The sequence below is a fragment of the Phalaenopsis equestris genome, unplaced genomic scaffold, assembly GCF_001263595.1.
Source record: "Phalaenopsis equestris unplaced genomic scaffold, ASM126359v1 Scaffold000114, whole genome shotgun sequence".
Lineage (NCBI taxonomy): Eukaryota > Viridiplantae > Streptophyta > Magnoliopsida > Asparagales > Orchidaceae > Phalaenopsis > Phalaenopsis equestris.
In genome coordinates, this window is record NW_018164556.1 from 1,379,517 (window position 1) to 1,395,569 (window position 16,053).

Genomic DNA, 16,053 nt, shown 5'->3' on the forward strand with positions numbered 1-16,053 from the left:
ATGTATATGTAATTTTATAATTTCATAATACAAATAATTTATCATAGCTGCCTTAAAAAACTTTTCTATATTTTAAAAGGAAGATAATTTCTTATTTTATAATCTCAATAAGTAGCAAAAAGAATTTTATGTTTCATCATTCACATTTGCATCAACAATTGATCCAAATTTGCTTTGTAGCCAATTTCTCTACGCCATGACATAAGCCCATAATGAAGGGCTGCAGCGGCTGAAGAATGGAAGGGAAATTGGGAAATTGTATGGAAAGGGGGCCATAGAGGTCTATTAATCAAAATAATGGTAATTCAAAAGAGTTTTCTTATGGTAGACATGTTTCCTCTGACTTGGATTCCTCTCTTTCTACAACAGTTCAACTCAGTTTCATAACTTCTTGATATCAAAGTTAACCCAAACAATAAGGAAAAAGCAAAATATTATTGTAGAAAGCAGATAGGAGATTACAATCAACATACTGAAATGGGAAATAACAACATACTCAACACACAAACTCAACTAGAGGTCGATCCAGAGGATGATGGAGATCGGCTAGGTGGACTGAGTGCTAATAGGTGGCTGGAAAGAGTAGGAAGAGGTGTTGGAGGGTGGCGACGTCAACAGGAAGGGGTTTCTGTGCTGTGGATGAGGGGTGGCAACGATTATGGGTGGCTAAAACTATCAAAGTTTTGAGAAAAAATAGGCTGAATTCTGAATAGCCTCGATGTCTTTTCCCTTTGCTTTCATTCCATTAAATAATAATCTTACAATCTATTTTAGGTCTAAAATAAAGTGAATAATCTATTTTAGGTAACTTAATAATATATATTCCTAATCTAAATCTTCAGCTAAAAGGGAAATAAATCAGAATAAAGACATTGAAAATAATTTAAATAAGGAAGATCCTAATTATAGAAAACTCTCAATTTGGTTGTCTGATTTTCGTCCTTCCTGATTGACACACCCCCTAAAATTGATGTTGATTGATCAGAAAACATCAATTTGACAACAAGAAATTGATAACCAAATTGATGTTGACTGATCAAAAAACATCAATTTGACAACAAGAAACTGATAATACTGTCGCGACCAAAAAATTTTCAAGCCGTGAGTGCCGAAGGCGAAGGTGTCGAAGTCGAGAATGTCGAAACCTCAAAAACAACTCATGAACCATAACATGATTTGAGCAAAGAAAAGCAAGAAATCCTTTATCATTGTCGTCTAGAAATTTGAATCATAGCCACAAGAATAGAACCAAATTAAATAATCCAAATGCTATCGATCATAGCCTACAAATAGGATCCGTGTCCTGATCCAAATGCTACTGATCATAGCCCACAAATAGGATCCAGCTAAACGACCCAGATGCTATCGATCATAGCCTACAAATAGGATCTGCGTCCTTTCCGTGTCCTGATCTAAATGCTACTGATCATAGCCCACAAATAGGATCCTACAAGTAGGATTCGCGTCCTCATCCAAATGCTACTGATCATAGCCCACAAATAGGAACCAGTTACATGATCCATATGCTATTGATCATAGCCTACAAATAGGATCTGTGTCCTGATCCAAACGCAACTGATCATAGCCCACAAGTAAGATAAACACAGCCTACAAGTAGGATCTGTGTCCTGATCCAAATGCAACTGATCATAGCCCACAAGTAAGATAAACATCTTGTTATACGATTCAAATGTTATTGATTCTTCCTGCGACAGCGATGACGAGGACTATTTGTTCCCTGATCTTCACGCCAAAAGTGTTGAAGCTGAGATACCGAAGTCGTGGGCCTAGGAAGGAGTGCCAAAGCCTTCAATCCTTGGGTGGGACAAAGAAGCCGAAGTCAAAATGTACGAAGCTGAAACGGAAGAAGCAGTCGAAGATGCCGCAGAAGCAGCGATGGCTAGCAAAGAAGATCCGAAGCGGACGAGATCGCTGATGACGAATGAAACTTGAATCGCATATGAGATAACCGATTGCGAGATTGCGACCATCGAGGGAGCGCCAATGATTGAGGTGGATGCAGTGGTTGTGATGACGGCGCTTATGGAAGCATTGACAATTTGTCATTGGAGAGGAGTTGCACACCGGGACGTGAAACCGGACAACGTGTTGTTGGATCGTGAGGGCGGCTTAGGTTGGCAGACTTTGGATCGACATATAGCTTCGAGGATGAGCGCGATAGGTTTGAGATTATTTGTGATGATATGGAGGGAAAATCACTTCGCAGATACGTCTAATCCAATTTCTCTGATATGGATTGGCTTCGTCATGATCTTAAAAGTTTTATTGATTCGATCAATGTCGCCATCAATGCACACACATCCTTCCAGCACGATGCCCTTTCGTCTGAGTAGGAAAAGGATGAGTTCAGAGAGCAGGCGAAGATGGAATAAGTTCGAAGATGAAAACGAACGATTCCCAAAGGCTCGAGAAAGATTCAAACCGGAAAGATTTGAAGAGCGATAATCAAGGCAAAGAGATAGTTCCTCCCTTCCCTTCCCGCAAGAAGGCCGGCGAGAAGAGTCTTGAAGGTCCTCCAATGATTATCTGTGATTATGACAAAAATTTAGCTCTGATACAAGATGCAAGCATGTCAAATTTTTAAGAAAATAGACTGAATTCTGAATAGGCTCGATGTCTTTTCCCTGCTTTCATTCCATTAAATAATAATCTTACAATCTATTTTAGCTACAAAATAAAGTGCATAATCTATTTTAGAAAACTTAATAATACATATTCATAATCTAAATATTTAGCTAAAAGGGAAATAAATCAGAATAAAAACATTGAAAATAATTTGAATAAGGAAGATCCAAATTATAGAAAACTCTCAATTTAGCTGTCTGATTTTCGTCCTTCCTGATTAACAAAAACAGCAATACAGCAAGGGGCGGCAGTCCAAACAACAACAGTTTGCTGTTTGGGGGCCTCAACAGAGAGGGAAAAGAGGGATAGGGGTGGCGGCAACAACGTGAAAGAGCTGGAAGGCTGGCGGCTGCAAGGTAGAAGGGCTCAAAGGCCATGGGGTGCTGGAAACAATAAGGGAGAGGGACGGACAGCATGTTACCTTTATATTCTAGAGAAATCCATTTCTACAACAAATATGTGCACAGTTGCTTTTACCGTGATGTTGAGAAAAATATAGTTTTACCTTTTACCTTTCTCTGTTTTTGTTTCGGCCTTTCTCATTTCTTACACCAAACATTATGGTATCAGAGCAGGTCCTCTAACCTTGGCGGATTCTCTCATCTGGTCAACTAGGTTCGCCACCAGCGATCGGCTGGTCAGGCGCAGTATCCCATCTTCTCTGTAGGTCGCAAGCTCCTCCAGCAAGGTAAATCTCATGACCCCTAGATGGCAGGCTGGTCAGGCGCAGTATCCAATCTTCTCTGTAGTTCGCAAGCTCCTCCAGCAAGGTAAATCTCCTGACCCCTAGATGGCAAGTCGCAAGCTCCTCCAGCAAGGTAAATCTCATGACCCCTAGATGGCAGAAGCCTAAGCATCTGAATCTCATAACAACTCTTCACTTGACTCCCCTCCAGTTCACACACATACCTCTAAACCCTTGAGTTTCTCATGAGCACTATCAATTGTCTGTCCCAAAACCCCTTATCAGCAGATAATTAATCCCCTAAGGAAAGCTCAAATTACCAAAATATTTTCAGCCAATGGGTTCTTTAGATTCCTTGATGGCAGCATCCCCTCACCTCCCCAATTCAATTTCTCCACAGTGAACTCCCCAACGTTGAATCCACACAACACTACTTGGTTGCTAATTGACCAAAACCTCTCAGCAATCCTCTAATCCACCATCTCTTCTATGATTCTTCCCTATGTCCTCAACCTCACAACTACGAAAGAAGAATGGTCTACCCTCGCCAAGAGGTTACAACATACCAATCAATCTAGACTCAGACAATTGAAGAACAATTTGCACTCGTTGACCATGAAATCTTAGTCTATGAAAAGATACTTATCCACGGTGAAAGGCCTGGCAGATAACATCTCCGTAGCAGACAGCCATCTTGATAAGGAGGACATCATCTTCAATACTCTCAATGGACTGCCAGCACAGTATCAAGCATTCAAGACAACGCTCGGGGCTAAAATCCAACCTCTCGAGTTGGATGATTTTTATTCCCTCACATGCACTAAGGAAATCAATGTCACCATAGATAATTTAAAATTTAAGTCACTTAACAATTCTCCAATCAAACTTCCAATAATCCCGACGCCACTTCAACAACTCCACAAAAAGCCGCGAACAAAGCATTCTCTTCCTTCCATACCAGTAGGGGACGGGGAAATCACAGCTCCAATTGACCATCTGTTACATGTCAAATTCAACACAATGTTGGTCACCCGACCAACATTTGTTGGCATGGAACAAACTTGGACTACAAACCTCCTCCAAATCAGGTGATATATGTTTCAAATGCCAAGTGGATCCTCGATTCCGAAGCTACAACACATACGAACTTAAATCTCCACCACCTACAAAAGGTCACACCACCTCAAGGGTTTGAATACGTCTCGGCGAGGAATAGCCAACAGATACCAATACATCATTTTGGTGATGGAATCCTACCGATGCCAATCTATAAGCTAATTCTAACTCAATTTTGGTATGCTTCATTCCTATCTCACAATTTACTTTCAGTTCACCAACTCACAAGAGATAAGAAAGTTTCAATACTTTTCAATGCTACCGGATTTACCATTTTTGATCCACAAACACGCAAGCCTCTTCTTTAGGGTCTCAGTTCTAAGGGTCTCTATCCTCTCCAAGCCACTCCACCGAAGATATCAACTCATCAAGCTCTCCATGCCTCTTTCCTCCCTCCGTCAATCTGATATCGATATCTTGGACTTCTAGATCAAGGTGTTATCAAGCACTTTAGTAAACTACATCTTATATTAAGCATTACATCCAATATACTATCATGTAATAGTTGCAATTTTAGTAAAAGTTGTAGACTATCATTTTCTCGTTCTTCTCATGCTTATGCTCACTTACAACTTAGACATATTGATGTATCAGGACCTTATCCCTCATGTATTTCATCAAGGTTTTCGCTACTATATTATATTCATGGATGACTTTTCAAAGTTCTATTGGGTTTTTCCTCTTGTTTCTAAATCTTAGGTAACCACTAAATGTATAACATTCATCAAGATGATTAAGACTTAATTTCAGACCACCATAACCCATCTACAATCTGACGGAGGCATTTATGAGCCATAATTAGGCATGATTCTTAACCAACAATGGCATCAATCACCAATTATCTTGCCCATATGCTCCAGAACAAAAGCAGTGTAGCAGAATGCAAATGTCGGCATCTAAGTGAAACCACATGAGGCCTTCTCTCCGATGCATCTCAACCATACCAGTTATGGGTTGACATTCTCTTTACCGTAACTTATCTCATCAAGCGTATGCCATCTAGAAATACCTCTCGAGTGTCCCCCTATGAACTAGTATATCAACACCGACCCACACATACTAATCTTACAGGTTTTGGGTGTGTGTACTATCCCTGGATGAAGCCACATGCAGATCATAAATTGGCCCCAAGGTCCATCTTATGTGTCTTCTTGGGATACCCAGTTAATCACAAAGGATATAAGTGCTTTCATCAACAATTGTGCAAGATTATCATATCTAGGCATGTCATTACTTATGAGAAATCATATCCCTTCGTTGTCCCCTCGCATACCACTCTCACTATAAACACAAACACCACTCACAACCCCTACTCATTCCAGTTCTATCCCCTTGCAACACCACTTCATCATCACATACCACTTTCACATCCAAATTCACACATCTTTCCACAATCCCTGAGCAATACGAATTTCCCCAACAAAGTCCAGGTCTCTCGGTTCACCAAACCCCCACCACAACAAGCAGCCCTCACGTTCCCCCTCACAATGGACTCTTCCTTCTCACTCAATGCAAACAAGAGCAAAAACCGGCAAGTTGAAACCTGTCTATCATCTGAACTTATCTCATCAATTGGAGCAGCCCTTCGACCCCACATCTTACCCTCAAGCTATGAAATTTTTGTCATGTAGACAAGCCATGAATGAGGAATTCCAGGCCTTGCAAGCCCAAGCTCGATGGGAATTGGTTCCACTCCCCACAAATCAACCCATCCCGAGCTGTCGCTGAACCTATTGTACAAAGTTCAACTTGGATGGTTTGGTGGCCCAGCATAAAGCTCGCCTAGTAGCACAGGGACACAAACAAAAATTGGGAATCAACTACCACGATACATTCAGACCGGTAGCAAAAATGCCTACTCTCTGAAACCCTCATTACGATTGCATTTCAAAAACAATGTTTGGTATTTCAACTTGATGTTTCCAACGCATTCCTACATGGTGTTCTTGGCGAAACAATATATACACGGCAGCTTATTAGATTCATTGACAATCAACTCCTGGCACATGTGTGCTTACTCAAAAAGACCATCTACAGCTTTAAACAAATTCGGTGGAAATGGTTTGCCACTATATCGACATTTTTCACGAGTCGAGGCTTCGAATTCAATAAAGTCGATCAATCAGTACTTATATGCAAACACCATATCCATCTCACATATGTTCTTCTCTATGTGGATGATATTTTGATCACAGCTACTTGCACCTCTATCATAGTCGAGTTGAAAAATACACTCATTCCAACTTTCAGATTAAAGAATAGGGATCGGCATCGCTGTATCTTGGCATTGAAATCACCTGTAGCAATCATTTTTGTTCTAGGGGCAACAAAAGTATCTACAAAAACTCTTGCATACTGCGAGCAAGCTAGGTTGCAAGCCATTATCTACTCCTCTACCCTCGAATAATAATCAACCACCAGATATCAACTCCATGGAAGATCCTACTACCTATTAGCAATTGACTGGATCACTGCAATAGCTCACAATTACGACACCATATATCTCGTTTGACATCAACCAGCTTTTCCAACACATGCAGAATCCATCTAGCTCCCACCACCAATTACTTAAACGTGTATTTCATTATTTACAGAGTACAAGTGATCAAGGCATTCTCATTACAACAGCTTGACTTCAAGTATAGACCTTCTCAGACTTAGATTGGGCAGACGAGAGTACAAACGACCGATTTACCATGGGCTATTGTGCGTACTTGGGCAGCACACCGATTTCCTGGACTGTAAAGAAGCAACACATGATGGCCCTATCATCGATGGAGACTGAATATCGGACACTTGCAACAACAACAACAACAGAAGCCATATGGCTACGTCTCTTCCAAGACATTGATATTCTCTAATTACAACAACAACAACAACAACAACAACAACAACAGAAGCCATATGGCTACAATGTCTCTTCCAAGACATTGATATTCTCTAATTATAGCATACAAAACTATATTGCGACAATCTATCAGTTATGACTATAACAAATGACCTGGTGTTCCATGAACGCACGAAACACATTGAAATTGATTATCATTTTATATCAGATCATATTAAATCGGTGGGAATACAAATTCATCATATTCATACTCAAGAACAAACGACCGACATTCTTACAAAACGTCTACCTAAATCGTGGTTCAACCAACTCAAATTCAAGCTGATGGTTCGATCACGACCCATCAGTTTGCCGGAGGATGAAAGTAACAATATGCCAGCCGCAAGAAAAGACAATTGGGTGATGCTACTCAACCTAAAATCATAACTACCTAGCAAAGTACCATATTACCCTTATTCTAGATAGTTCATTTTCTACTACAAATGTGTATTGTTGCCTTTACTATATTGTTGAGAAAAATATAATTTTACCTTTTACCTATCTTTGTTTCTGTTTCTGCCTTTTCCAATTTTTTTCACCTCTCGTTACTTGACACCGGAGTTAACTCAAACAACAAAGGAAAATCAAATCATTATTGTTGAAAAAAAATAAGATATTACAACCAACACACTAAAACGGGAAAAAAACAACAGATTTGAACACAAACTCAACTAGAGGTTGATTCAGGGGTGATGAGAGGTCGCTTGGGTGGACTGAAAGTGGTGATGGGTGGCTGAAAAGGGAAGGATAAGGTGTTGGAGAGCGGCAAATTAAGCAGGAAGGGGTTTGCGGGCTTTGGATGATGGGCGGCTGAAATAGTTATGAAGCAAGGTATGTCTGTCCAAACAACAATAGTTTGTTGTTTGGGGGACGCAACAGAGAGAGAGAAGAGGGATAGGGGCGGAGGCAACAATGTAAAAGAGCTAGATGGTTGGCGTCTGAAAGGTAGAAGGACTAGAAGGTCGTTACAAGTTGGTAGCAACGGAGGGTGATATGGTTGGTCGGAAAGGCTGGAGCAGCGGTGGGGGCGGGTTCAGGAAGGTGGCAGCAATTGAAACTGCATAAAAACAATCCGGAAGGGCTGTTTGGTGGCTACAGCGGGGAGAAAGGACGATGGCATCGGACGAAAAGTTGTAGCGAAAGAAGAGATCGAGAATAATCACCACCCGGCACAAGATACAATCAGAACACCACTTGCCCTTGAATACAAGCCCTAAAAAATAGCACATGAGAAGCCAACTGTTGTCCCGACATTAAACATATGCAAAACTCTCCTGACCAAAAACACAAAAAGCAATTATATAAGCCCTAAATAACTAAGAAGTGGTCCAACTATTGAAAAGAGGTGTCAAACCCAAAAGAAAGAGTCAGTTGACTGTCACAGATGTCTGGGTGGATGAAAAGGGAAGGATAAGGTGTTGGAGAGCGGCAACTTCAGCAGAAAGGGGTTTGCGGGCTTTAGAGTCGGAAAGGCTGCAGCATCGATGGAGGCAGGTTCAGGAAGGTGGCAGCAATTGAAACTGCATAAAAACAATCTGGAAAGGGCTATTCGGTGGCTACAGCGGGGAGCAAGGACGATGACACCGGAGGAAAAATTGTGGCGAAAGAGGAGATCGAGAATAATCACTACCTCGGCACAAGATACAATCAGAGCACCACTTGCCCTTGGATACAAGCCCTAGAAGAGCGCACATGAGACGCCAACTGTTGTCCCGACATAAAACATATGCAGAACTCTCCTGACCGAAAACACATAAAGCAATTATATAAGCCCTACATAACTAAGAAGTGGTCTAACTGTTGAAAAGAGGTATCAAACTCAAAAGAAAAAGCCAATTGACTGTCACAGATGTCTGGTACGAACCGTCCAAGAGCACCCAGGCGCGACTCAGCGCTCTCAACAAAACGCAATCACGCGCCAACATGCAGAGACGTGATCCCGCTTCCCTTTTGAGACCCGCGTCACTCATTTTTATACAAAGCAGCAATTCATTTGATTATGATCTCTAATACGGTAGAATTTTTTCTGGGGGACTAGAGGAATGTGCCCCTACAGGTATTTTATGTAAATGTCGTTGATGATTTCATTTTTTTCATGATGAATCCCAATCAAAATAGTAAACTTTTAGATCCATCATTAACTTCTTGGTGTAGGCAGTAAAATACAATTATTATTTTACAACTAAATTGTTATAATAAAAAATCCAAAAATAAATTTCTCTATTTTCTAAAAATATCAGTAAGCCCAATGGTTGGTTCCCATCAAAAATGTGGGCAAACTCATCCAAACAAATCTAAAAATTTAATATTATCCTTATCCATTAATCATCTAGCAATATGAAATTTGACCAAAAAGTCTAACTTTCTTTGATCTTCCTCTTATAATATCGATTGACATTCTGATCATGCTTACAAATTTCTAGTGATATCCTCCTTGATCTCAACAATGTGATAAGAGAATCACGATCACTGATAATTAACATCAAGAAACTTGGACTGATAAAACTTTAACATGATCACTTCAACCTTTCACCAAAATCATGAGAATAAGTTCATATTATTCTTGGAGGAGAACAATCGAATTGACATGATTGTTGGATCTTTCCATTAACCATTTATGATTGATAAAAACAATATAATTCCTTTTTGATAATTCCTTAAGATGCATATAATAGTTACTAACATTTAATTTAGCATAATTTAGTATTAAAAAAGTTTACCTTATAATATAACAATTTAATAAGACATAGTATAAAATTAAGAATGCTAAAAGGATTTTTCAATTTAGTAAATATAATATCAAATTACTAGATGACATAAAAATCCCATATTTTATTTTTTAATCTATCAAGAACTTGAAGCTATGCACCAGTTGTGTGCATGTGCATGCTTTACTAGTTACTTGACGGTAGATTGAGGTGCAACTAATTTTTTAATTCTTCTTGAGAATGAAACTTATTACAAATATTAGCTAGTATCTCAATTAGATAGATTTTATTATTACTATTATTTTGTTTTCTTAACATTCCACCAAACAAAACTATGTTTATTTCTTATTGTGCACTTGTTTTCACAAAATATAATTAATTTATTATTTTCTTTAGGTTTCTACATCCCCAAGACGATCAAATTAGCTTTTATTCAAGCACTTTGAATGTGTTAAGAATAATGGTTGACATCATATAGAGGTTGAGAACCTTGTGAAGCATGAAGCTAAGCAAGAAGCTTGGAGTTGAAGCAACCATGTCACTATCAGAAAGGTTACACTCTTTTAGTAAATAGTCTCCACACATAGATCCATGCCAAAGCAACCAATAAGCTAGTCAGCAACACAATAGAGGTGGTTTGAGAAGGGTGGCAGAGCTTCCTCGAGTTGCAGAGTTAGATTACGAGCAATATCACTTTCATTCAAAAACCATCAACTAGTAAGGTGAGACCTACTACAAGCAAAAGGGGATCAATTAAAGGGTTTACATTCACTTGGTATGGTGGTAGCAGTTGCTGGATGAATCTTAGGCCACAAGCTTACCTAGGGATAAGCATTTGGTCGGTTTGAATTGATCGGTTTTCAAATTGTTCGACAAAACAAATTGCAACCGAAATCTGAAATCCAAAAAATTGAACCAGCTAAAATCTTGATAAAGCCATACCAATCGAATCGAAATTCAAATCGGTTTAGGTCTCAATTACGAAATAAACAAAATTTAGTTATTAGTAGGAATTCAATCATCAACAAACATCAACATTTTCATAATTACATATATAATATTGATTTCAGTTTCGTGAATCCTTCAATTACTTTCAAATTTTTTATTTGTTTGATTAAATGAAAATTAAAACCTAACCAACTACCAAAAATCAAATATTGAGATTTTAGAAATAAAAACGGAAATGCATTTTTGAAAGATATCTTTCTTACACACAACCCCACGTAACCACACTATAGTAGCCTGCATAATATATTAACATAAACGACCTAAACCTTCTATCTATTAATCCTAGTCCTCAGCCTCACCAATAATCACTAAAGAAGATCATTGCATGATGGGAATCAGGGCTATTTGAGAGCAGAAAAGGTTACAAAAACCACAAATTTCAAAGCCTGTTTTGAAGATAGCAAAAACACCTGCAACTTATTCTCAGTAATTCACAAACAAATCAAATTATTTTAAAAATAATAAAAAATTAAAGTTACAAGCATAGTTTATTATCAGTTTAATTCATTTTTTGAAATAAAGAAATAAATAAATGATCTTAAATAGGCTAAATTCTATTGGTTTTTTTATATTATTCCCATGGCTTTAAAAATTTAATCGAACCCGCTGGTCCGGTCCAGGTCCGGTCCAAGTTCAAAATTGCATCCATATAGAACTAACTAAAACCAAAACTGAAGCAGTGAATCAAACCGTTTTTTATGAACAAATTAATTTTAATATTGACTAATTTTTTGTTTTTTAACTTTGATGTAATAACTAGAAATAAAAAAATAGTTTAAAAATAGAGTTTATTTAGAATTATATTCAAAATATTTAAGAGTGAAGTATCCTGGATTAGAATATTATACATTAAATTGGTGAGAATATTATTATTACATCATTTAAATAATATTAAAACATATTTAATATTTATTAGTTCATCCAATTCAACCCCAATTAAACCTTTAAAACATTGAATCTCTTGATTATTCCTAAACAACAATAATGCAAATAATAAATGATGGACAATGCTCTTGATGACCAACGGTGTTTTTCTTTTCTCCCTTCCTAGAAAAATCTGCGTGCATCATGATATAAATCAATGAATGATGATGTGTGACAAGTATTTCAATGAGATTAGCCAACTTTGGTGAAGCCATAGTTTTTCAACCCAAACATGTCTAGGACACGCTCGACAAGACATTGAACATTGGTTGGACACAATTTGGGGAAAGATAAAATATTGAAGTAGTGCGTAACCTTAATTATACCTCTTCGTTTAAGCTACCTCCACTGTCGTCTTGTTGAAGCTCCCAACAATATTTGTTGAAGCAAGGTCATCAAAGTAAAAATCAATAGTTGAGATTTCACTATTTGTTTGTCAAAGTTAAGTATCAAATGTGTATTCTGCATTCATCGAAAACGAGTATTGTCGTTCCCTTTCGTTTGTTGAAGCCGAACATGCACCCACATAAGTGGAAGCCATAAACTTCTTTGTTGCAATCTAAGCAAGGAGTTGAACCTATTTGTTGAAGCTGATCCAAATACCCTATTTTGAAGCTGAAGCAAAAACATACGACGCTTGCGTTGAAACCTCTATTTGTCGAAGCCAAATGGAGTCCTCTCTAGTTCTATAAGTGATAATTTATAATTATTTGCATTATTTGATGAGTTAATAGCTATAATTTTTTACTTATTATAATTTTAAAAATTAACATTTAACTTAATTAATTGATCAAGATGTAATAGTATGATATTTTAAATTTTAGAAAAGTTAGAGAAATTCCTTTGAAACATATAATGTCTAATTTTGAAATAATTGATTTTTGTAGGTATGAGAATTCGAAGCCAAATGCAACCCACCCTAATTCTATAAGTGATAATTGAGAATTATTTTGCAATATTTGATGGAGTTAATAACTATAAATTTTTACTTATTATAATTTTAAAAATTAAATTTTAACTTAATTAATTGAACAAGATGTAATAGTATGATATTTTAAATTTTAGATAAGTGTGAAGAATTCTTTTGACACATAAAATATATCTAATTATGAAATAGTTGATTTTTCTAAGCATGAGATTTCATAAAATAAGTTAAATTTCTACACTCAATTTTTATTCTTGCATAGACTGCTTTGCAATATTTTTAATAGACAACAACAGCAGCAATAACAACAACAACAAGCCTTTATCCCACCACGTGGGGTCGGCTGCATGGAATCATATTTCTCCATTGTGTCCTATTGAGTGTCATATTTTCATTTAATTCAAATAAATTAAGATCTTTTTTATACAACATGCCCAAGTCTTTTAGGTCTACCTTTATCTTTCTTAAAATACGCCGAATCTAAAAATTATATGAATGCAATGTTATGATAATATATTAATGCAAGAAAATTATGTAAATGCAATGTTGAGTACTATAATTTATTACATACATGGAGCATAGTGAGCACAACATGCCTAGATTTCCAGACTTCACTTAATATCTAGATTTCAAAACTTAAGCAAATCATAGAAATTCCTAGATATCATAATATAATTATGCACAAAATATATGGGAATTGAAAGTTGAATTTGCATTTAAATTAAATCATTTATACTAACACTAAATTAAATTTTAATATTAACTATAAAAATTTAATTTAAATACAAACTAATTTATGCATAAAATATCTAAATGCTTGTGAAATTATTTTGTAATAAAAAATAATAGTCAATTAAATATAAAATAAAAAAAACAATATTCAAGTGAGCAAATATTAATTATAAAATAACATGCATGTGTGTGTGTGTTAAGGCATATGCAAATAATGTGACGCGGGTGTGGGAGTGGCTAGTCGGTTGAACCAGCTGGCATAGTGGGTTGGTCCAGCGAACCCGGTCCAGGACTCCAAAGAGAATTGAGTGGCATTAGAGTAGACAGCACTTGCGGCTTCCTTTTGTGTCTACCGCCCGATTCGAGCAACATTTAAAGAGGGCGGCATTGTTGCATGCCCTCTTCTCCTTTATTTCTCATCGATTTTCCTTTCTTGTTTCTCTCCTAGCTAGGTTTATTTAGACGTTTGTTTTCTAAGTTATTAGCATTTTTTTTTTGAGTGTGTGTTGATTTGTTGTTGTCCCTGTTCTAGGGTTGTATACGAGGAGGTGGTACTGCTCCGGATGTATCCTCCTCCGAGGTGATGTTGTATCCTTCCCTTTCACCTTCCCCAATCCTTCTCTGCCCATCTCTTCAACCATCGGCCTCCCGCTACTTCATTCTTGCACCCAGCAGGCCCATACCCGCAGCTTTACCTAGTTGTTCATCCCTTCTCCATCCTTCCGAGCACTCCCAATCGACTGCTCCTCACCCCACTTCCGTTGCTCATGTTGTTCATCATCACCTTCCAGCCACCAATCCGTCTGTCGTCGGTCACCTACGACCTTCATACTTCTTGTCCTCATAATTCTACACATTCCCCTCGCTGCCATCAACACTCCCTTGCTGTCACCACCATACCAAACATTTTGAACCACTTAACCAGCCTCCACCGCCCTTGGAATACAACTTAAAGGTGTTTGCCAGTGTCATTTATGTTTTGTGTTGTTATTTTTGTTGTGTTATGTAATAAACCTCTCTACAATAGTAAAAGTTTATTTTGAGTATTTCATTGTCTTTCCTACTAGTTCCAGTATCATAATGACTATCATTTATTATGCTTAAATTAAAATATCATATCAATTATTTAATATTAAACCGTGTAACATTAAATATTTAACAAAGACGGATTTAATTTAAAAATAAAATATTTCATATAATCATAAAAGTATTCTCTTACAATATTTAGGCAACATTTCAAACATTAAATAATTAAAATAAATATATGTAGAATTATAAAAAATATTAATCAAAATATTTATAATACAACAACAACAACAAAGCCTTAATCCCACTACGTGGGGTCGGCTACATGAATGCTTTTTCTCCATTGCGTCCTATTTAGTGTCATATTTTCATTTAGTTCTAGTAAATTAAGAGCATTTTTTATATAATAAGCCCAAGTCTTCCTAGATCTACCTCTGCCTTTCTTAACATAAGTCGAATCTAAAACATCTACTATCTTAATCGAATCATCAGATGGTCAACGTTTAATGTGACCAAACCATCTAAGACGAATTTCTCTAATTTTGTCTGTCACAGGAGCTACACCAACCCTATCACGGATATATTCATTTCGCATTTTGTCTTTAAATGTAAAGCCACTCATCCACCTAATCATTCTCATCTCGGCAACACTTAACTTGTTATTATGCTTCTCTTTTAAAGGCCAACATTCAACGCCATAGAGCATTGCATATCTCACCACCGTCTTATAAAATTTTCTTTCAACCTAAGCGGTACTTTTCTATCACACAAAAGGCCCGAAGCATTCCTCCACATTCCTCCACTTTCTTGAATTCTACCATTAACATCCTCATCTATATCACCATCGCTTTGAACAACAGACCCCGCTTTGAACAACAATCGCTTTGAACAACAGACCCAAGATATCTAAATCCTTTTAATAATTAATAATTTGATCACCCAAAGTCACACTTGTCACTAGAGCTACTACTACTAAAATTACATTTCATGTATTCAGTTTTAGCTCTACTTAAATGACGTTCTTTAGAATCCAATGTAAACATTCATAATTCAAGTTTTTCCTGGGCTTTTTCTCTCGTTTTATCCACGAGAAGGATATCATCAGCAAAAAGCACACACCAAGGTACATCCTCCTATAGATGTCCAGCAAGACCATCCAAAACTAAAGCAAAAAGATATGGTCTTAAAGTCGATCCCTGGTGTAATCCAACAGAAATAGGAAAATATTTGGTCAATCCTCCTTCAATTTGAACACAAGTAACAGCTCTAGTATACATATCTTTAATGACTTGAATATAAGTCATATCAACAAATTTCTTCTCAAGAATTTTCCAAAGGACATCTCTTGGAACCTTATCGTAAGCTTTTTCTAAATCAATAAAAATCAAATGTAGAT

At 37.0% G+C, this 16,053-nt stretch overlaps 1 protein-coding gene across 1 annotated transcript in view; it reads right to left on the bottom strand.

Moving 5' to 3' along the window:
- Positions 1–16,053, bottom strand: part of LOC110020953 (calcium-dependent protein kinase 1-like) — a 40,005-nt gene that overhangs the window by 2,279 nt on the left and 21,673 nt on the right.